Below are 22381 nucleotides of genomic sequence, written 5' to 3'. Positions count from 1 at the left end.
AAATTAAACATATTTTAGTAAATGTTTTGGAGGGGGGGCACATCAGACTTAAAATTAAACTGGTACCCAAGTTTTATTAACACGCCATCTCTTATCTGTTGGCTAAAAACTTTGGGTACATTCATAAAACCTTGATTGTTGAAACTAGCAGTGCGAAACTTTTGTTTATCATCATTGGAATTGTAAAAAAATTCATTTAGTCTTAGGATGTCTGGTACTGGTTATGTGCAAAGTTTTCTTCACAGGGGTGAAACCCTTATATGGATGAGAGAGGGGGCGGGCATATTCTCATACCAAATAGTCTAAATCCTGCTCTGAGGGCCATACAATTCTGCGTATTTTAACGTTTCAAGCATTTTCAAACGATAGTTGCTTCACTACCCGGTTCCCGGAACAGTCGCGTCCTTCTGTCACACTACTATGGCCAAGGCGCTGCGCTCTCACCTCCTCTCCCGGTCCAAGCTCGATTCAGTGAAACACTAATATCTGTCTGATTAGAAATACCATCCAATGAAATGACTATTTATATTCAAAAACCAAATCACTAGATAATAGATTACTAAGCAGTAGATATATAATTTGTCTTAAAACCCTATTCCGAAAATAATGTGTTGTTAACGATTTCAGGAATGTATATCAACGATCATACGTCTATTGGAAATAAAACTTTTAAGTTATTGATGCCCTATATAAAATTTTAATTAAATATTTTAGGCCAAGATCTATAGATTAAGTTATCACCGACTTACACGATAATGGGGCGGTCTCACAAACCAACCTGCAGCCACGGATAAGGTAGCCGGCTTACGGTGTTATCTTAAAGTCTTGGCGTCAAATATACAAAAATATACCAAATTCCCTAATATTTTATACTAAGGTTCGTCGAACAAGCCAGATCTGAGCTAACAGACCAGCTAACCAACCGTGAGATAACGTCAGGTCGTCTCTGGTGTTATGTCAGAAACTTAATACAAATTATTGAGAAATAAAATTCCGTCCAACCTCAGAGTAAGATCCCCGCTAGGGTTCACTAACCAGCCTTTAGACAACTATATGTTAGCCTTTGGTGTTATCTTATGGTATAGGAATTTATACTGCTAAAGAAATAAAATCTGTCAGAGTCTCAGAACCATCAGGCGATTCCGGAATATGGAATCTATTGTGATATCTTAAGGTCCGAACAAATATTATTCTTTTTACTTAGTCTTAATAAATACCTATTAATATTAGCCCATAGGGGCTTAAACCCTATTATTTCCCCCCTATACCTAAAGTATAAACAAAGTTTTGTAATGTCTCAGATCTTTATTTTTAAGGAAATTTGAATAATTTTATTTAACAAAATCTATTTTATTTTAGGTATGTTATGGCCAAAGATCTCAGAGAGAAGTTTTACTCAAGCTAAGTTCTAGTCAAAGATTTAACCCGACTTATCCCTTAAGAAATTCGACTGGTGATTTGTCTTGCTATATCACAACTGACTGTATAGCCCGAATGGGCCACCTTTTATAGGCCTTACTTCCCAGCTAACTGGGCAGAGCCTAGAGAGTATCACCAAAATGCTTCTCTTTTAACTTCTCTTTGAGACTTTTGAAAAATCATTGAGTGTTTATACAAAGTGATAAGATAACAAATTAGAAATTGTAAAGTGATCACATTGTATTTTTGCACATGTTAAACATGAAGATATGGAATCAGTGATTTCAACGAGTCCTATGCTTGAGAGATTTAAGCCAATAACTGTTCTCGTGGTCTTAAAGAACTATTAAGTTTATATAATATCACAAGCAAAAACTCTCTGAAACCAGAAAATCCACACCATTGTTATTATTATACTAGAAAATATTTGACTATTGATTTTACTATTTTCGTGGTTTTGTATGAATTACCATAAAAAGGATTAATTTTTGATTCAACGAGTAAATGCATAAGGGAGAGATCTTTAAAGGGAAGTGTTAATTTGCACATATGTGGGTAAAATTATGACATGGGGGAAGGCTTATTTTTTCATGTGTTAACTCGTGGAAAACTCTTATGGTGCCTTTCAGCTTATTGAATTCGTACTTTACCAGATGTTTTTATAAATCTTTATTTTTGAAAGAATTATTTTGTTCTAAATATAATTTCATCATAAATAAGAAGGCAAGTTAATAAGCATATTCTATTGGTGGAAAAGTTATAGGCACATAATTATTAATCATTTTAAACATAACTAGATTTATCTGGATTATCTATTTATTTGATGTTTCTTTGAAAAATAATATAGAAGTTAAATTAGGATCTACTTTTCTCCCTTGCAAGGCTACTCTACAATTTTCTGTATTTTGTAAAATGACTAAGAGGGTGAAATGTTGATCCATAGTATTATTGAAAAATTTTAATAACATGATTCCATTGACAATTAGTTACTATTATTAAGGTAAAGCAACTCTATAATAATGTCTTAAAAATTTATAATACCATTACATATCTAAGCCTCTGTATTTTTTAACTGCTCATAATATAATTGGTTTAAAAAAAACTTTTTTAATAAAGATTTAATATTATTTGTAAATCTCAGAAAAAACAAGAATTAGAATATATGTACTATATATGTTATGTCACCAGCTTGATACTTTGCTTCCCTTATATTCATGGATTTTAAAATTGTTGAATTCACAAAAAAAATTGTTCCTTTTCTCAAAAGGTATGAGAAATAATTTTTAAGACAAACTTTTGCAACAACTTTTCAAGTATTTATATATTAGTCATATTTAAACATCAAAAATGTATTAGGCTTAATTCCCTTATAACTATTATTGAAAAATTTAAAATTAATGTTTTTTCTTAAAGTAATAGTTTACTTTAAAAGCTATGCTATCATTGGATATAATCCTTTTTCAATAATTAATATACTTATGTTAATAATAAACCCTTCATTTTTGTAAAGCTGAAATGCAACTTTTTATCTTATATATATTTATTTACCTTTTTTTTCTTGTAAAAATATTCATTTTCAATCTAACTATTCTACCAAGTAAAAAAAACAATATATAAAAATTTAAATTTATTAAAATTACATTATTTATATTTATCCAAATAAAAGAAAAAAACTAAATCAGAAAAATTGAAAAGATAATGATAATCCAAAAAGAAGAATCACATTAATTTGTTGCACAAAATCTGCCCCAGCAAATAGGTACATTGGGGAGGGAGTAAACATAAAAGTTTGAAGGACAAAGAGTGACTGTGATATCTGTAAAATAATCACAAGGTCCACTTCTCCACTTAAAACAAGCCTGCACAATAATTTCTTGTCCAACTTCCATATGTTCAATAGCTCCTTCTGCATCATTGATCCATCCAGGTAAATCTGTGCCACAGTGAAATAAAGAAGGAATTGAGGTTGGTATCTTGTCTCCAGCTGGTGCTTGTATTCTGTAAAATCCTGGTCCATGCCAATCAGGGCTAAGTTCATTCTCAGGCCAATCATAATTATCACAATAATGCCCATGGTATGTCCTTCATTTATATTTCTTGATAGATCATTGAGAATGTTATATCCACCCGGCTGGCACTGGGGAGGTACAGTTGATGATGTAGTAGTTGTAGTTGTAGTTGTAGTTGTAGATGTAGTTGTAGTTGTAGTTGTAGTTGTAGTTGTAGTTGTAGTTGTAGTTGTAGTTGTAGTTGTAGTTGTAGTTGTAGTTGTAGTTGTAGTTGTAGTTGTAGTTGTAGTTGTGGTTGTAGTTGTAGTTGTAGTTGTAGTTGTAGTTGTAGTTGTAGTTGTAGTTGTAGTTGTAGTTGTAGTTGTAGTTGTAGTTGTAGTTGTTGTAGTTGAAGTTGTAGTTGTAGCAGTAGTAGTTGTTGTAGTTGTAGATGTAGTAGTTGTTGTACTTGTATTTGTAGTTGTAGTGGTACTAGGTGATGCTGTTGTGCTTGACTGTCCGAAACAGTTCAGTGTTCCACTAGAACATCCCAGACATGGTATGGTATCCACACATTCACCATACAAGAAGCAGTAGTAAGGAAGAGAAGTGAGTTGATTGTACCAGGTAAATCCAGTACAACTCTTAGTGCCCAAACAAGAGATGTAGCAACTGTCAGATGAGTCTGCTGTCACAACTGCTATAAGATGTGATGTATCTTCTTTGCAGGCTTCTTCATGGAAGAGGGTTGGTACTGTTCCACTGTGGCATCCATAACAGGTGTGCTGACCCTCCAAGACTTGGAATTTGTAGCAGATATCATCAACAACGTCAGTCAGCCATGTGTAGCCATTACAATCAGGATCATTGAAGCAGGATGACAGGCAAGCTTCAGAACTAGGTATGTCCAGGAGCATTTCATCTCTGTCAGCCTGGAAACTCCAGGTAAAACCTTCTGCTGTTGTCTGGCACTCAGCCTGGACTCCAGTCAGAACTGCAGCTCCATAGAGGAGAGCAAGTATGTTCAACATGATTGAACACATGTGTAAAAACAATGTTTCACACTGTGATATACCATTATTCTGAATCTGCTTTTATTTCAGCCCTTATCTTCCTATTATGCTATATAAATACTAGCGGCTACGCCCCTAGAAGCCTCTAGGGGCAATGCACTGGTAGGAGAAGGAAAAGTCGACCTTATCCTATTTTTGAGTTTCCAAAGAGTAATAAAAATTATTTTTGGGGGGAGAGGGGTGTTAAGACACCCTCTCGAAAAATAGTTTAAAACCTTCCCAGGACCTTTAAGAAGCTTCACTGTAAAGGATAACAATATTGGTTCAGCGGTTAGCGAGATCCTTTGGGACAGACAAAAAACGCTTACTACTTTATATAATAGGATTCACATTTTTTGCACACATTATTATGTGCAAAAAATTTTGACCTTAAGCCCCATGTAAACTCTGTGTCATTAGATACTTTTTTTGTGTTTCATATTTCTTATTAAATATAAAAATTTCAAAACTCAATTTCAAATTATTGAAATGTAAGAAATATCCTCTGGTAGCAAGGGCATTTTGATTAAATTCTATAACAGTTATATTGTAAGTTATTTCCAAAGAAAGTTGAAGAAATAATAATTTTATAGACAGCATTTCAGACAAGAGTCAGGTTTAATCAGGAGGAGGATGAAAATTTAATTCATACAATATAAACACTGATGTTGAAATCCAAAAACTAGTGAAAAGGAGAATTCTATTTAAAAAATATTTCAAAAAAAGATTTTAATTTGCCTTCAGTTTTTTGAATGTTAGACATAAACACAATAATGAATAGTACATAAAAAAGATTATAAATTGAGGCAATATAATATTTACATAAGTGTGCACATTAATTTTCTTTATATTTACTCTCAGTTATAAATTAGTCTTAGAAGCACAAGGTTTATTTTTATTCCTCCAACAATAACTGGTGAAGATAAGAGAAATGCATTAAATATATTCATTTACCCTAGATAAATTTATAAAATCATTGGAAAATTCATCAAAAATATAAAAAATTTTGTAGTTAAAAAATAATTTTTTAGGTGTGTACTGTGTACTGACTAAAGCATAATGATGGTTCCATTTACTGCTATATGCAGGTAGCAAACAAAATGTTAAAATAAATAAGACCTGGAAAAAGGATTTTAGATTTTATACTAAAGTTTTTTTAGGGTCCATTTTTTAAGTTGATAGCTTTTCTTAATGTATTACGTTTACTTAGAAAGATAAGAGATATGAATTTAAAATATCCATTTCATAGGGTTTTCTTTTAATTAAATTATAAGAATTTGCTGCATATCTGTAGCTCACTTAATAAATTAATTATAATCATTGCAAGTTTTATCAAAATTAAAAATTTATTAATAAGGTTTGCACTAACCAGTCACCAAAGTATTAAAGTCTGTTGCTTTAAAAATCTATAAACAGGAAGATATCTAAGTTTCAACATGTTGGAAGTTAAAAAGCTAAATTAGACCTGTGAATATATTTCTAAATTTTATATTACAATTTTTCACTTGATAGTTTTCTTTCATATCTATTAGATTTTTTATTTTATTTTCTCAACTTAAGGCTACTTTTTCATAGAATAGAATTGATTGATATTTTTTCATGATTATACCTGCAAGAAAAAGAGTTTTTTGTGTTAAAATAAAATCTTTGGATACAGACTGAAAGCTACCATTTAAAATAAAAATAGTTATAGTCAACACTTAATTGATTTAGAAAATTTTAATTATATTATAATTTCAATCAAAGCTAACTTTTCCCTTTAGTTTATATGCATACTTTAAATTTGTAATTGAGGTAAATCAATAAAATGATATTATTCTTTTTTTTTAGTGGTAAAGGAATAAGAATGGATAGTTAATACTAGAGCTTGAATCAAAGCTACAACCAGCTGAAAGCTCTTGTGAAGCTGCTATCATCTCTGCAGCCCTTAGAAAACTGTCCAGCTCTGATGCTCTGATAAAGCTACAACCAGCTCTGAAGAAGTTGCAAACTAAGCCTAGATCTCTTTTAGTCTTGCTAGCCCTTAAATTAATAGAAAGCACTTCTTTAATTTACAATCAGTGCAGTAAAAAATTTATAATAATGTCATACATATACTTATTGTATTCATTTTTTAATGTATAGAATATAGGAGTTAAAAAATTGTGTTTTTATTCTTTTAAGGTAAATCAAATCACATTATAGATGTTAAATTCTTTTACTCTACCTGACAATTGAGAATTAAAACTATAAATAACTTAAATAAAATGTTATTCAAGGAACCCTGCAAGAAATATACCGCTCTAACTACTGAAAGACTGCCACAAGTAGACCCAATACCCAAAATTTGAAACAAAAAAGTTATAAACATTTCAAAAGGATATTTTTAGTACAATGAAAATTTTGAAAGATTTTGATTGCTAATAATAAAAATAAGCTTTTATTTTGCTTCTAGACGACGTAATTTAATTTTGAAATTTCTATCATAAGCAATGAAAATTTTCAAAATTTTCATTGGACCACGAAAAAAACATTTTGAAATGTCTGTAACTAAGGTAGTATTCCCTAATAAGAGGTACTATTTTAAGGGCTATCCTAACCCTTTCTGAATATAACATTACCTGAAATTAGTACCAAATATAAGTTTTTAAAAAGTTTGTTTGTGGTCAAAATACAATCTCTGACTAAAATAGTCCCCCCACAAAATATTCAAAAACTTACTCAGGGCCAATCAAAAGCTTTTTAAACAATATTGGAACACATTGCAGTGGTTTCAGTGTCTTTATTTATTGTTGTATTTTAATTTACTATAACACATTTTAGTGTCTTGTTAGATTGTAATGCATTGGATCTCTATATTTACTGGGTATTCTGTACAGGTAGGTGAAATACAAAATAGTCTATAATTTACTGAACTTTAGATGCATGAAGCTTTGAAACCAATTTAGGCTTTAAGAATCTTCTAGTAATTTTATACCTTTTACAAAGATTACTGCTTTACTAAGTTGATAAAATCTTCAAAGCCAATGAACCTTTTTAAAATTCTTTTTTGTAACTTTGACACATATTACTTTAACAATATATTTTTTTATGAGTTTATGTTATGTTAAAGACATACTTTTGCACCAAAGCAGTTTTTCAAGTAAGGATATTGGTTAATCAAATGAACACAAATACATCATACTTAATTCTCTTATAATTATTATCTAAAATTATTGAATAATTTAAAATAATTATAGTATAGTATAATGTAAAAGCCATGCTACTATTAGATATAATCATTTTCCAATTGTTATTATTCTTATAAAATAATATACTTCATTTTTATAAATCAAAAAGTATGTTTATAAAGCAAAATCTAAAATTATTATTTTATATATTTTATTTAACCTTGTAAAAATGTTTATTTTCAATCTAACTATTCTATCAAGTAAAAAACATTATACATATAAAAATTGAATATTTATTAAAGTTTAATAATTTTCATAGATAAAATAAATAAAAAAAACACAACCAAAAAAGAAAAATTGAAAAGTGAATAAAAATCAAGCAAAGGAAGCACAATATCTTTCCTTACAACCAGGTGTATTTGGTAAGTAGTAAACAAAAAAATTGTTACAACATGTGACTTTGATTTCAGTAGACCAATTACACAAATCATTATTCCATTCAAAACAAACCTGAAGAGTGATCTCCTCACCAACTTCCATCTGTTCAATAGCTCCTTCTTCATCATTTATCCATCCAGGTGCATTTGTGCCACAGTGTTCCATACCAGGTGATGAGGTTGGTATCTTGTCTCCTGCTGGGGATTCTATTCTGTAATATCCTGGTCCATGCCAATCAGGGCTGGTATAGCTGTGTCCACCACGATCACAATAATCTTCATACCCATGATCTTCATTTCTTGTTGGGTCATTGAGAATTCTGTATCTGTCCGGCTGGCACTGAGGAGGCACAGGCAACAATGATGAAGTTGTTGAAGTAGCAATAGAAGCAGTTGTTGTAGTTGTAGCAGTAGTAGTTGTAGTTGTTGTAGTTGAAGTGTAAGTTGTAGCAGAAGTTGTAGTTGTTGTAGTTGAAGTGTAAGTTGTAGCAGAAGTTGTAGTTGTGGCCTTAGTAGTAGTGGTACTAGATGTTGCTGTTGTGCTTGACTGTCCAATACAGTTCAGTATTCCACTAGAACATCCTAGACATGGTATGGTATCCACACATTCTCCATACAAGAAGCAGTAGTAGGGAAGAGAAGTGAGTTGATTGTACCAGGTAAATCCAGTACAACTATCAGTACCCAAACAAGAGATGTAGCAACTGTCAGATGAGTCAGCTGTCACAACTGATATAAGATGTGATGTATCTTCTTTGCAGGCTTCTTCATGGAAGATGGTTGGTACTGTTCCACTGTGGCATCCATAACAGGTGTGCTGACCCTCCAAGACTTGGAATTTGTAACAAATATCAACAACAACGTCAGTCAGCCATGTGTAGCCATTACAATTGGGATCTTCAAAGCAGGATGACAGACATGCTTCAGCACTTTGTATGTCCAGGAGCATTTCATCTCTGTCAGCCTGGAAACTCCAGGTATAACCTTCAGCTGTTGTCTGGCATTCAGCCTGGACTCCAGTCAGTACTGCAGCCCCACAGAGGAGAGCCAGAATGCTCAACATGATTGAGCACATGTGAGAAAAAAAATAATTTTTTTCACACTATGATAATTCATTATTCTGATTCTGCTTTTATTTCAGCCCTTATCTCCCTTTTAATTCATTTTATAATATTAAAGTCACATTTTTTGCACATATAATTTTGTGCAAAAAGATTTTGACCTTTAACCCAATATAAACTGTATGATTAGATACTTTTTATTGTAAATGTTAATTAATCTTTAAAAGTAACAATAATTGTATAGCCCAAGTGATTATTGATGAAAGTCTATTAAAGTTTAATTGTATGGTTTCAACTCATGAAAAATTAATAGCTTATTCTAAATTCTAAATCACTTTTTTTGTGTTGATTTTAAAATACTTAGATTGCAAGTTAATGAATGTGTTTTGGTTGACTTTATCATAATTCCAAATATTTTTTTTTTCTTTTGTTCTTATGCTACATTATATGTATCTATCATAATCTGTTATCATATATCAGATAGCCCTTTTCAAAAACTGCTTTTCACTTCAGGCGACTAGTGTCATGCTAAAGCACTACAGCTCGAGACCTGGCCCTTGTGGAGAATTTTCTTTACCAGGAGAATTAATAAATGTCTAAAATACTTAAAATCTTGTAGATAGACCCCTTTTAAAGTTTTTGATGGGGCATTATTTAAAGATTTTCCTAAAAGGTTTCTAACTCATTCCTAGTCAATTTGGCATAAAAAAGTAAGACCTGACCAACATTGAGAACTAAACAGAGCCATCATGTCACAATGTTTCATGGGTCTGTCTTTTCTATGCCAAATTGGCAAGGATTGAGTTAGAAACCTAGTTAAGGTGTCTTTGGAAAGGTCTTTTTAAAAGCGAAGCTTATCTATAATTAGGGTTGGTCTGTCCTGAACGAATGACTTTTCAAGCTATGCATGGTGACTCCTGTAGTATTAAGGTACGATTTAGAAAGCGTAGCAACTCTACAATTGTGTAAGTATCTCCTTAAGCATTATTCTGTATTTCAGCAGTTTTTTAACGAATTGACTTACAGTTCTGTCACTCTACAAATGTTAATGTTTGTTTGTCCTACCGTTTCAGAGCTTTTATGGATGTAATCATCCTTGTTTATAAATAAGAAATAGTGTAGGCAACAATTTCAACTTGATTTTTTTTGGTAGAATAAATACACTACCGTTATTATCAGGAGGGAAAGAATATGTTAAAATTGTCAAAAATTGTTAGAAATGTTTCTAAGATAACGCCGAAAGGTTTTTATGCTTTCACTTACACCTACTTCTTGACCACCGAATCCCCCCTCCCCATTTTTTGTTTTTTTAAAATCATTTCCAGTATTGCTTCGAAACCAATTAATATCCGCGGGTATAACTGATTCTCAGCCATACTGAAAAATCATGTTTAGCATCGTATTAGAGATAGTTTTCCTGGAATATTAAAATATAAATCACAAAATTGATAACAGTTTAGTTAGACCGGGCCTTTGTCCCCAAGGGGCTAACGAAACTGGTTTTAAACCTATAGATTTGTATTTTAATATCCGAGGAAAGCTGTCTATAATACGATTGATAACCATTCCAGTTCCTGTAGAGGTTAACATTTTGTCTAACCTAACCAACCTAACAAGATGCAATTAATACGAGACCACAAATCTATTTTATAGTAATTAAGTTCGCTATTATTGCTTATAACTGTCCTTGCTTGCTTTTTCACTTACATATCTCCTTACCCGTGAAAATAGCTGATTTTGTTATAGGGCTAAAAAAGAGTACCATCATCATACGATATTCTTGATTTTTATCAGGGATCTTAAGGGATAAGACAATAGCCGATAAATTGGTATACATTCCCAATCATGATACACAAAATTACACCTTCTGTAGATTACAATTAATGGTTGAAACGTTTAGACATTCAACTTAATAAACCAACCAATCCAAATTCAATAAAAATCCTAAAAGTTGTTGAGCCAAGGAATAAGAAAACTTTATCATAAAAGTTTGGGGACTGGCGCAATAAACAGCCCATTGTCCCCTCCCTCCCTGGATTTTGATTATATTTGTTGATAAAGGGGCACAGGTTTAAAAAAATAACAAGGATGACAACATCCATAAAAGAAAAGTTCAAATGATGATAAACAGAGTTACCCCTTCTGTGAGTTAAAATCAAAAGTTTCAAACTGAATACACTCATAGCTTATACCGAACTATTATAATTTCATAATAGTATGCAAAATTTTCAAGCCAATGTATGAAAGAGCGTGATTGAAAAACTTTGGTTACCGGTATATTTTACAGTCCTTATAATCAAGTCCCAAAACTCTGTTGGTACCAGTAGAGCAGATCTTTTTACTTATGAATGTTGTCATCCTTTTTTTATAATCCCTATGATCAGGGGCATCCAAGCTTTTTTTTTGGGGGGGGGGTAACATTTTTTTAAGGGGGGGTAAAATGGCAATTTTTTTTTTTTTTTTGGGGGGGGGGGGAATGAAAAAAAAATTATTTGGGTTCGTTTGGGGGGGGGGTAATCCCCACTTTACCCTCCCCCCCTTGAACGTCTATGCCTATAATTCTTCCTAGAACTGAATAACGCATTTTTTTCAATACAATATAATAAGCATGAATAAATTATCTTTATTTGGTACTGCTTTTTCTCTTTAGAAATTTTGTTCAATTGTTATTGCTGCGCAATTTGTGGATAGTAGGGATCTAAAGGGATAAGACAATGTCTGATAAATTGATGTACATCCCCAATGATGATACACAAAATTACTCCTTCTGTAGATTAAAATTACTTGTTAAAAAGTTTGACACTCAACTTAATAAATCAACTAATCAAAATTCACTAAAGTCCCCATATTTGTTAAGCTAACGAATAATAAAACGTTATTATAACATTTTTGGGACTAGTGTAATAAACAGCCCATTGTTCCCTCTCTCTCCGTATGGACATATGTCTTTCAAATTCTTAGATATGAAATTTAATTATCCTGTTGAAAGCGAAGCCTTTCAGTTTAAAATTAAATCATTGTAATTTTCTAAAGGGCAGCTATAATAATGGATATAGAATATACGTGGATATATTGACAGGGAAAATTTTTTAATAAATTTAGGTTTCTAACATTGACCTTATTTATTTGTCAGTTCGTTCATCCAGTAGGAGGGGAAGGGGTGGGGGGTTACCTTTATTCTAGTCAAGTGCGAATTTCAATTTATCAGAGTACTTAAAAATCTGGTGCAACATCCATGTAATAATATATCGATTGCTATCTATTATTTAAGACAATGGGTTTTTAAAGGTTAGGTTTTATATTTCTGATTAATATTTAAAATCATTTGGCTGTAAAAATATACAGTGTGTTTTAAAAGCGAAGCTATAATTAGGGTAGGTCCGTCCGCTGTCACACACGGATAGCTTTTTTCCGTTAATCAAGGCATGTTAGAATTGTCCTGTCGATTTCAAACTTTGCACGGTGATTCCTTTAGTAGTTAGGTACGATTTAGAAAGCGTAGCAACTCTATAATCATTACTAGAATGTCCGTACGTCCATTTTAAACATGTTGATTTTTTGATTTTTTTAACAACAAATTTTTATGTGATCTAATCATCCTATTGATCAGACTTCTGGTATGTTGATTCCTGGGACAACAAAGTATAATGTTATAAGCGAAGCAACTCTATAATCAAGTCCTAAAAATGTAAGTATGTCCATATACATTATCCTGTATTAAGCAGTTTTTCAACAATTTTGCTTCGACTCTTATATATTTATATTCTGATTATTCAGTTCTTACACTATATAAGTGTTAATGTCTGTTTGTCCTACCGTTTCAGTGCTTCGCTTTTATGGATGTTGTCATCCTTGTTTGATTGTACAAAGATATTGTTTAAGTCAACCCACTAACTAAAATTATTGGTATAAAAGTATTGTCACGACTAGTTTGAATCTAACCAATTAAAACTTAAATAAAAATGCCTAACGTTTTTAAACCAACAAATAAGATAACGTAGTTATAAAACCTTGGGTACCAGTGTAATTCACGGTCTATAATTCCCTTACTCCCCGATTTTCATAAATTTTTCTGCCCTGGTTTCTAATTAAATAGGCTTTTTATTATACTAGTCCCCAAAGTTGTGTAATAAAGTTTTCTTATTTGTAGCCTTAACAACTTTGGGGACTTATATTAAATTTCTATTGGTTGGTTTATTAAGTTAAGTGTCCAAATGTTTTAACAACTAATAGTAATCTATTTTTGTGTATCATCATTTATGTATATATATATTATTTCGCAGCCGGCTGTAAAAAACACTTTCAAAGCCGAAAAAAGATAAAAATATATGTTGACAGCTCTAGACCCCTTTTTACTAAAAATAAACTCCCAAAACCCTTTTTTCTTTCAAAATTAACCCCAACCTAAAAAAACTCAGAATATATGTAATTTGGCTTCAAGTTATTTATCAATTTAATACTTGAGATAAATATTTTAATACGGAAAAAAAATCACTAAACTTTCTAAATCGAAAATCAACTTAGAAAGATAGATAGATAGATAGATAGATAGATAGATAGATATAGATTTAGATAACACAAAGTTTGCTAGATTAATGCAATTGAATAACGTATATAGATTTAGTTTGTATGGCTACTATTTAAATAAAACCCAACACAGTAGAGTTGGTGTGCTAAATTTCCTAAAATGGGTTTTTGAATATTTTTAATGATGGGTAGATATTTCAGAGATGGAAAGGACATTGGAATGTAAACTTCGCTGGTACTTAAAGCTTTCAAACTACTTTATCTTATTTGTAGACTAAAAAACTTTGGGCACTTTTATTGAATTTTTATTTGTTGGTTTCAAACTTTTCTACAAATGATGTAGAGATGGGGTAATTTAATTTACCGTTATTGAGCATGATGTTTATCAATTCATCCTCCAATATCTTATCCCTTAAGGTCCAAGAAATGTTAAAAACTTATTTATAACTCTCCGTCCCCTTTCAACTTTCAAGTACTCCCTTTTTAAAAGCGAAGCTTTTCTATAGTTAGGATTTTTCCATCCATACGTCCGACCGTTTATTTAGGCATGTTAGAATTGTCCTATCGATTTCAAACTTTCATGGTGATTACTGTAGTAGTTCGGTACGATTTAGAAAGCGTAGCAATTCTATAATTGTTACCAGAATGTCCGTACGTTCATTTTAAACATGTTGATTTTTAACTTTTTTAAGAACAAATTTTTATCAGATAATATTATCCGATTTATCTGATTTTTTGGAATATTGATTACTAGGACAACAAAAAACAATGTTATAAGCGAAGCAACTCTATAATAAAGTCCTAAAAACGTAAGTATGTCCGTAAACATTATCCTATTTTTAAGCAGTTTTCAACAAATTTACTTACAATTTTGATTCGACACTTATGTTCGTTTGCCTTACTGTTTCAGAGCTTCGCTTTTATGGATATTGTCATCCTTGTTACAATTGATTTTTAACAAAAAAGCGAAGCCTTACTATAATAAGGGTCAGTCCGTCCGTCCGTCCGAACTCCGTCTGGAACGGATAGCTTTTTTTTGCTAATTTAGGCATTGTCTTATCGATTTATAAAGCATAGCTTCTCTATAATCGTTACCAGAATATCTAATTTTTAACTTTTTGAACAATTAATTGAACAAAGTAATTTTATGTGTCCGACATGTATGTATGTCCTTAAACATTATCCTGTATTTAAGCAGTATTTTAACAAATTTACTTACAATTTTGATTTGTCTTTTATACATCTATAATCTGATTATTCAGTTTGACACTCTACAAATTTCAATGTTCGTTTGTCCAACCGTTTCAAAGCTTCGCTTTTATGGATACTGTCATCCTTGTTTTTACAGAAAAAGAACTTTAAATTTTAGCCAAGTAGGTGGGAGATATCTGACACCTTTTTTCCAACAAATGTTCCCTTGTTAGATTAAGTTATTAATTATATTATTTTTACCACATATTTTCATTTTTCTGGAAATGTAAATAATTTTTAAGTCTGAAATGGCTAGATTTAAAAAAAAGTGTTAAAAGATAAACATACAGATAGATAGAAAGATGGATAGACTTTTGTGATGGGAGGGGGGAATGTCTTGACCTCATAAACCTCTGAATAAGTTTCTGTGACCTATATAAAGTCACTCTGAAAAATAAAGGAATATTATTCATAAAAAGATATATTGGGTTGGAGGTAGGAAGGGAGTGGATTGGGTCATGGGGGTGGAAAGGGGGTAAATGTTATTCTAGCTCGCTGCAAGTTTTATTTTATTAGAGAACATGAAAATCTGATGTAAAAACCAAGTAATAATATGTCCATAGTAAGGTCGGCACCAGGGGCGTCCAAGCTTTTTATTTTGGGGGGGGTAAAATTTTTTTAAGGGGGGGGTAATTCGGTTGTGGGGGGGGGAAAATGGCGCGCGAAGCATGCCGCAAATTTTTTTTACCCCCCCCAAAATTTTTACCCCGGGGGTAAAATTTGCTTGGGGGGGGGGGGGTAATTACCCCCCCCCCCTGAAATCTGTTGGCAGGGGTAAAATTTGTTTACCCCCCCCAAAATTTACCCCCGGGGTAAAATTTTTGGGGGGGGTAATTTAAATTTTATCAAAAATTTAGTATTAAAAATGCGCGCGAAGCGTGCAAAAATTTTTTTTGTTAGAGATTTTCTATTTTGTATACCCCCTTCTAAATGGTTGGGGGTGCCTACGGCACCCCCAGGGTAGGGGTAAATTTGAACCCGGTATTAGTGTCTTAGAAATTATCTTAGTGACGTAAAAAAAATAGGATGTGTCGATACTACTAGGATTTTTAAGAATTGTTAATATAGGCCTGAAATCAAGATTTTTTGTGGTTTTAAAAAATATTAAAAATATTTCTAAAAATTCTACATTATTTTTGCTCACTTTTAAAAAACAAAATCAACTTTTTTTTATTTTTTTTTATAAAATTATCTTTCAAAATTGAAATAAGATCTATCAGCTGATATTGTACTTCTTACATAACTCAAGAGTTGACTTACAATGTGTAAATATTTTATAGATTATTTAGCAAAATAATAAAAAACCTATATGTAATTTCGTGATTAATAATTGGCTTAATCTTACATTAAACATTGAATGATTTTAAATAATTTTCAAATATTTGCTTTTATAATTATACTTATTGTATAAACCCCGCATAAGTTAGCGCAAAATGCCATATATTTTATCACATATGAGCTATTTTTTAAGCCAGCTTTTTAGTCAAAATTTCAAACCAATAACAATTAAATCAAAAGATATTAGGTTAAAACTATATATAAACGAGAGTAAAGAAATAAGATATTGCTATCAACAACAACAAAAAAGGGTTTTTGGTAAAAATAACGCATATTTATCATTTTAAATTAAAGCTATCTTTTCAAGATTACATCTATAAATTCGTCTGTATTTTATAACTTATACCTGTTACCATGAAAAATCAATTGATTTTCCATAATAATTTTATTTCTATATTAAATTTAGAGACAGCTAATTTTTCTTTAAATATAATGAGATGTTTATCAGAAATTTTTAATTAAGCATAATAATGTATATATAAAAAAGACAATTACGAATAAAAACAAAACAATCAATTATTAGATTATTTATATCAATAAATTTAACGGAATTTGAACGTAATTGTTAAAAAAGCTAGCTTAAACAGTTTTGCCATTGAAAAATAACCTTCTTTATGAATGGTACATTCTAACAAGGGTAATGATATCCAGTAGAGCAACATATTTAACAAATATGTCTTTAAATAATCAGTCTATTTAACAAATATCTTTTTAAAATGCATAAGTTATATTACCTCTCACAAGATTGTTTAGTCCTTTGACACTGTACATAATTATTATTTGATTGATCTATCCTTAATTTTTATTCATATTCAATTTTATTGTTTGTATATAAATATTTAATACCTGTATTATAATACGGTTATTATTTTTTTTGCTATGTTTTTATAAAATAAATATCTAAGCAAATGGTACCAATTCTTATAATTATCTGGAATTGAAAAGAATTACTTTCATTCGGTTGCTAAAAAGAGGAGAAAAAGAAATGTATTGAGTCAGATAGTAGCCTTAACCTGTACAGCTTTACATTTATTTCATAGATAAATTGAAATTGAAATTAGATAAAATTATTAATTGATTTTAGATTATTAAACAAGACATGTTAGAATTTTCCTATCAATTTCAAACTCTTCATGATGATCCCTATGACAGTTAGGTATAATTTAGAAAGCAACTCTATCATTGTTAACAGAAAGTCAGTACGTCCATTTAAAACATGCTTTGTGTGTTTTTTGGCTGCTATTGAAGAAAGACAACTGAAATTTTAAGTGAAAAGGTCTTTTAAGAGGTTTTTTAATGTATTTTTTTTTACAGTAGCTTTTGATGGATTATTTTAGGTTAGGTTAGGTGATTGCCCTGCAGGGTTAGGAAAATGGCCCCGCATGGATAGAGACCCCCCCCCCCGCAGTGGCTAGAAATAGGATAAAATCTACTGTGAAAATACCAAGAAACGTCCCTTAAGAGGCATTGTCATGAAAGGGACTATACCCAAGATATATGTGCATCTACTTAACGACTTCCAAAATTTGAGGGTGCCCTCAAGTAATCACCCCTTCCCCCCCCCCCCCCCTGCATCTACTCTATACATTATTTTGTCTGTCTGACTGTCGGTCATGCTTAAAAAACCTTATTGTTGGAGAAATGTTATTTTCACGACTGCTTTTTTAGATAGCCAGCTGTAAGTTTTAGTCAAGATACCTTATATTTATACAGATCTGCTCCATATATTTATTGTCTGTCTGTCTGACAGATATACTTAAAAGGACAATTTAGTTTTAAAAGAAAAAAATTTAAAAAATGTTGGTGGTTTTTTTTCTAAGCGCGTGAGGGTGCAGGTACCCTATCCTTAAATAGTTAAAAACCTTCCCATGACCTATGACCTATGTCCCTGCAAAGGAGAAGCATATTAGTTAGGAAGATCCTTCCATATAAATAGACACACACACACAAACATTCTTTTACTTTGATATAAGGATTAGCATTTTGTTACTGTATCCTATTACTAGCGGCTACGCCTTAGAGGCCTCTTGGGGCACTTGAGGAGGAGAGAGTCCAATTTAATAAACCAATTTATTTTTCTAGATTTTAAAAGAAAAAGACAAACAAACAAACAAAGAGACAGACAAACAGACATCCTGTTACTTTATTATATCCTATTATATAAATTAGTAAGCTAAGCTTTTTTTGACTGTAGCAACGGATCTTGTTAACCGCTGAACCTAAAGGGTTCTTCTTTACAGTGAAGCTTATTATAGGTATAGAGAAGTTTATAACTATTTAGGAAGAGGGCTCTCCACTCTCCAAAAAAAATAACACCTAGAAAAAAAGTACCATCTCCGCAATTTTACTTCTTTGTTTTAAAACTTAAATTGAAAATTGGAAGAATGAACTTTCCCCCTTACCACCCTAAAAGCTTCTAGTGATGTTACTGCTAGTGATAATATATTATATTAAGTTCTGACACTCTAGCTATTGTGCGTTTGTTCTACCTTCTGATTTTTGTGCTTCGTTTTTATGGATGTTGTCATCCTTGTCTAGAAAATACAAATTAATTAATCTATGGTAGAAAGTACAGAGAGTATAAATTATTTCCTACATTTTCTTTATCAATTATCAATTATCAATCACCTCTATTATCCATCTCTTTTTTAGGGGTTACCTTTCCCACCTCCCCTCTAATCCCTCGTTTTTAGTTACGTCACTAAGATAATTTCTAAGACACTAATACCGGGTTCGGTAAATTTTAAATGGGGGTAAAATGAAAAAAATTTTGGGGGTACCCCCAAATTCGTTTGGGGGGGGTAATCGCCCCATTACCCCCCCCCCCTTGGACGCCTATGGTCGGCACTGGGCAGTTTCAATTTCAAATGTTTATAGTTAAGAGTCTCTTTAAACAACAAAATTTTAAAGTAGTATGTTAATATGAAGTATATACAAAAAAATGCTTTTTTTATTTAACTTAAAAGAATCATATACGGTCATTACTGCATGCACAAGAATTAGTTTTATTAGTAGTTTTACTTAACCTAATACCAAATCATATGGGTCCTAACCATTATCAAAAATAAATTTTAAGGGATTCTTGAGTGAAATGACAATACGTTAAATTAAATTTTAGCAAGCCCATATATATCTTTAAATAACTTTATCTTCTATCGATTGCGTCCCCAGCACCTATATGCTCTGCATTGAAAAGGGTACAAAAATGGCCAAAAACTATCCAAATACTTAAAATAAAGTTCTGGGACCAATGTGAAGCTTCCCTGAAATAAAGAACTCACTCGGTTCAGTAGTTACCATAATTTTGAGCTACACAACCAAAAACCTGCTACTAATAGGATGTAAACATTACTTTTTAAAAGCAAAGCTTTTCTATAATTAGGGTCGGTCCGTCCGTACGTCCGTCCGTCCGTACGTCCGTAACAGAGAGTTGGCTCTTTTCGTTAATTTAAACAGGTTAGAATTGTCCTATTGATTCAAAACTTTGCATGATGATTCCTGTAGTAGTTAGGTACAATTTAGAAAGCGTAGCAACTCTATAATCAATACCAGAATGTCCGTACTTCCATTTGAAACATGTCGATTTTTAACTTTTTTGACAACAAATTTTTGTATGTTAAAATTATCCGATTCTTCTGATTTTTTAAAAACTGATTCCTATTACAACAAGGTACAATGATATAAGCAAAGCATCTCTATAAACAAGTCCCAAAAATGTAAGTATGTCCTTAAACAGTATCATCTATTAATGTAGTTTTGCAACAAATTTACTAACAATATTGTTTGTACTGATGCATTATTATTCTGCTAATTCAGTTCTGACAATCTACAAGTGTGAATGTTCGTTTGTCCTTCCATTTCAGAGCTTTGCTTTTATGGATGTTGTCATCCTTGTTTTATTCAATAATATTAAAATTATTATTTGTTCCTCTCTTTAATAATTTAATTGGGGAAAACAAAATGAAATTAATGATTTATCATAGCTATTATTAGTATTCTATTATTTTTATTAGATGAAAATGTTGTTTATATATAATTTATTTCGAGTTAAACATGAAACAAACTATGAATTTATGTATTTTTAAATGTTTATAATAGATAAATTACGAATTAAGGAATATAAATCATGTACATTTAAAGTATGAGATATTAATTTTGTTTTCATAGAAACTCAAGAAAATCATTTAGGAAATCGGAATTTAGACCCATCACAGCTAGCTTAAGCCAGGTACAGGTTTACCTGAGCATACCAAAGAAACTTACTAGTAGGGGTGTTCTAGGAAGGTATTGTGAGTTCATAACCACTCTTACTTAAATCGTAGCTGTAGCTTTCCTACTATGATTTTTTTCAAAATACATTTTTTTTGGCTGCTGGGTTTCAATTTTTCTTTCTACAAGAATTATGAAAATAATTGTTTGTTTCAGCAAGCTAGTTAACAAAGTTTAAAGAGCAAATCTAACTGTTAACTGGATATTTCAATCATATAATCCAATCCATCAATGAAAAACAATAAAAAAAATCATATTCTTTTACTAATTATAAAATTTTAAAGTAGATACTTTCAAAGTTATATAATCTATATTTTGGCTAATAAACCGACTGCGGCGGCTGGCATCTGCCAAGTACAGTTGCGGCCGCTGAAATTTATATTTTGATATTTCTAATATAAAATTTACATAAAGATAAACATTTTCTGCAAAATATTTTTCTTCTAGCTTCGAAAATAAGAAAATTACAGCCGTTTTAAATTTTTAAGTAAAAAAGGACCTAAAAACAAAAATTCATTAACAGGGGACTTCTGCTGAAAAATTTTAGCCCTCTAGCTCTAATAGGAACTGAGATAATAGGGAACTGAGAACGCCCCCCTCCCCCACGACTGATTAAGGTGGGGCAAGGGGCCCGACTGTTAAGGGTTAATAAACAAAATATAACATTTTAAGCATAAACACAATTGTGTTTAAATTCGTTGTAAGATTGTCTAAATACACGATATACTTATATTATTAGGACTTGATGCTTTGCTTCTAAAATAATTACTTATATGTTACAGATTTAAATCATCATGTCAAGCTTTAAAAAGACAGAAAAATCCCAATTATAAATTAATGATAAGAGCCATCCGTTATTGACATTCATATGTTTGGACAAATGGACGAACAGTCCCTAATTATAGAAAATATTTACTTTTAACCATTCTAAAACTTTTTTTTATCGGTATACAGGAGGGGGGGGGGGAGTTAATAAACAGAATATAACATTTTAAGCATAAACATAATTGTTTTTAAATTCGTTGTAAGATTGTCTAAATACACGATATACTTATATTATTAGGACTTGATGCTTTGCTTCTAAAATAATTACTTATATGTTACAGATTTAAATCATCATGTCAAGCTTTAAAAAGACAGAAAAATCCCAATTATAAATTAATGATAAGAGCCATCCGTTATTGACATTCATATGTTTGGACGAATGGACGAACAGTCCCTAATTATAGAAAAGATTTACTTTTAACCATTCTAAAACTTTATTTTATCGGTATACAGGAGGGGGGGGGGGGGGAGTTAATAAACAGAATATAACATTTTAAGCATAAACATAATTGTGTTTAAAATGCGTTGTAAGATTGTCTAAATACACGATATACTTATATTATTAGGACTTGATGCTTTGCTTCTAAAATAATTACTTATTTGTTACAGATTTAAATCATCATGCCAAGCTTTAAATAGACAGAAAAATCCCAATTATAAATTAATGATAAGAGCCATCCGTTATTGACATTCATATGTTTGGACGAATAGACGAACAGTCCCTAATTATAGAAAAGATTTACTTTTAACCATTCTAAAACTTTTTTTTATCCGTATACAGGAGGGGGGGGGGGGGGTTAATAAACAGAATATAACATTTTAAGCATAAACATAATTGTGTTTAAATTTGTTGTAATATTGTCTAAATACACGATATCAGCTCATACCAATAACGAAATTAATTCGGAAGAAAATCACGAAACCTATACGTGTTTTTCAGCTGTCGTTGGGGGGCAACACATCGTAAAATTGACGACCTCTCCATTTGCCCCCCAAATATTATTTTAGATTTATTTTGCTTGTTGGTTATACCTTATTCCTGACACGATATACTTATATTATTAG

General features: G+C 31.2%; 1 long non-coding RNA gene across 2 annotated transcripts; it reads left to right on the top strand.

The window, feature by feature from the left end:
• Window positions 1–5317: 5317 nt before the first annotated feature.
• On the top strand, window positions 5318–6604 carry LOC145305245 (uncharacterized). 2 transcript variants are annotated; one of them, XR_013874550.1, is made up of 3 exons: window positions 5318–5346; window positions 5491–5547; window positions 6290–6604. It is a non-coding gene; the product is annotated as an uncharacterized LOC145305245 (long non-coding RNA). The 2 variants fall into 2 exon arrangements; XR_013874551.1 differs by having other exon boundaries at window positions 5319–5375; window positions 6290–6602.
• Window positions 6605–22381: the final 15777 nt, after the last annotated feature.

Source organism: Acartia tonsa, chromosome 14 (assembly GCF_053477335.1).
Source record: "Acartia tonsa isolate MP-2025a chromosome 14, ASM5347733v1, whole genome shotgun sequence".
In the NCBI taxonomy this organism is placed as follows: Eukaryota; Metazoa; Arthropoda; class Copepoda; order Calanoida; family Acartiidae; genus Acartia; species Acartia tonsa.
The sequence above is the reverse complement of the archived record's forward strand: the minus strand, read 5'-3'. Positions and strand labels throughout refer to the sequence as shown.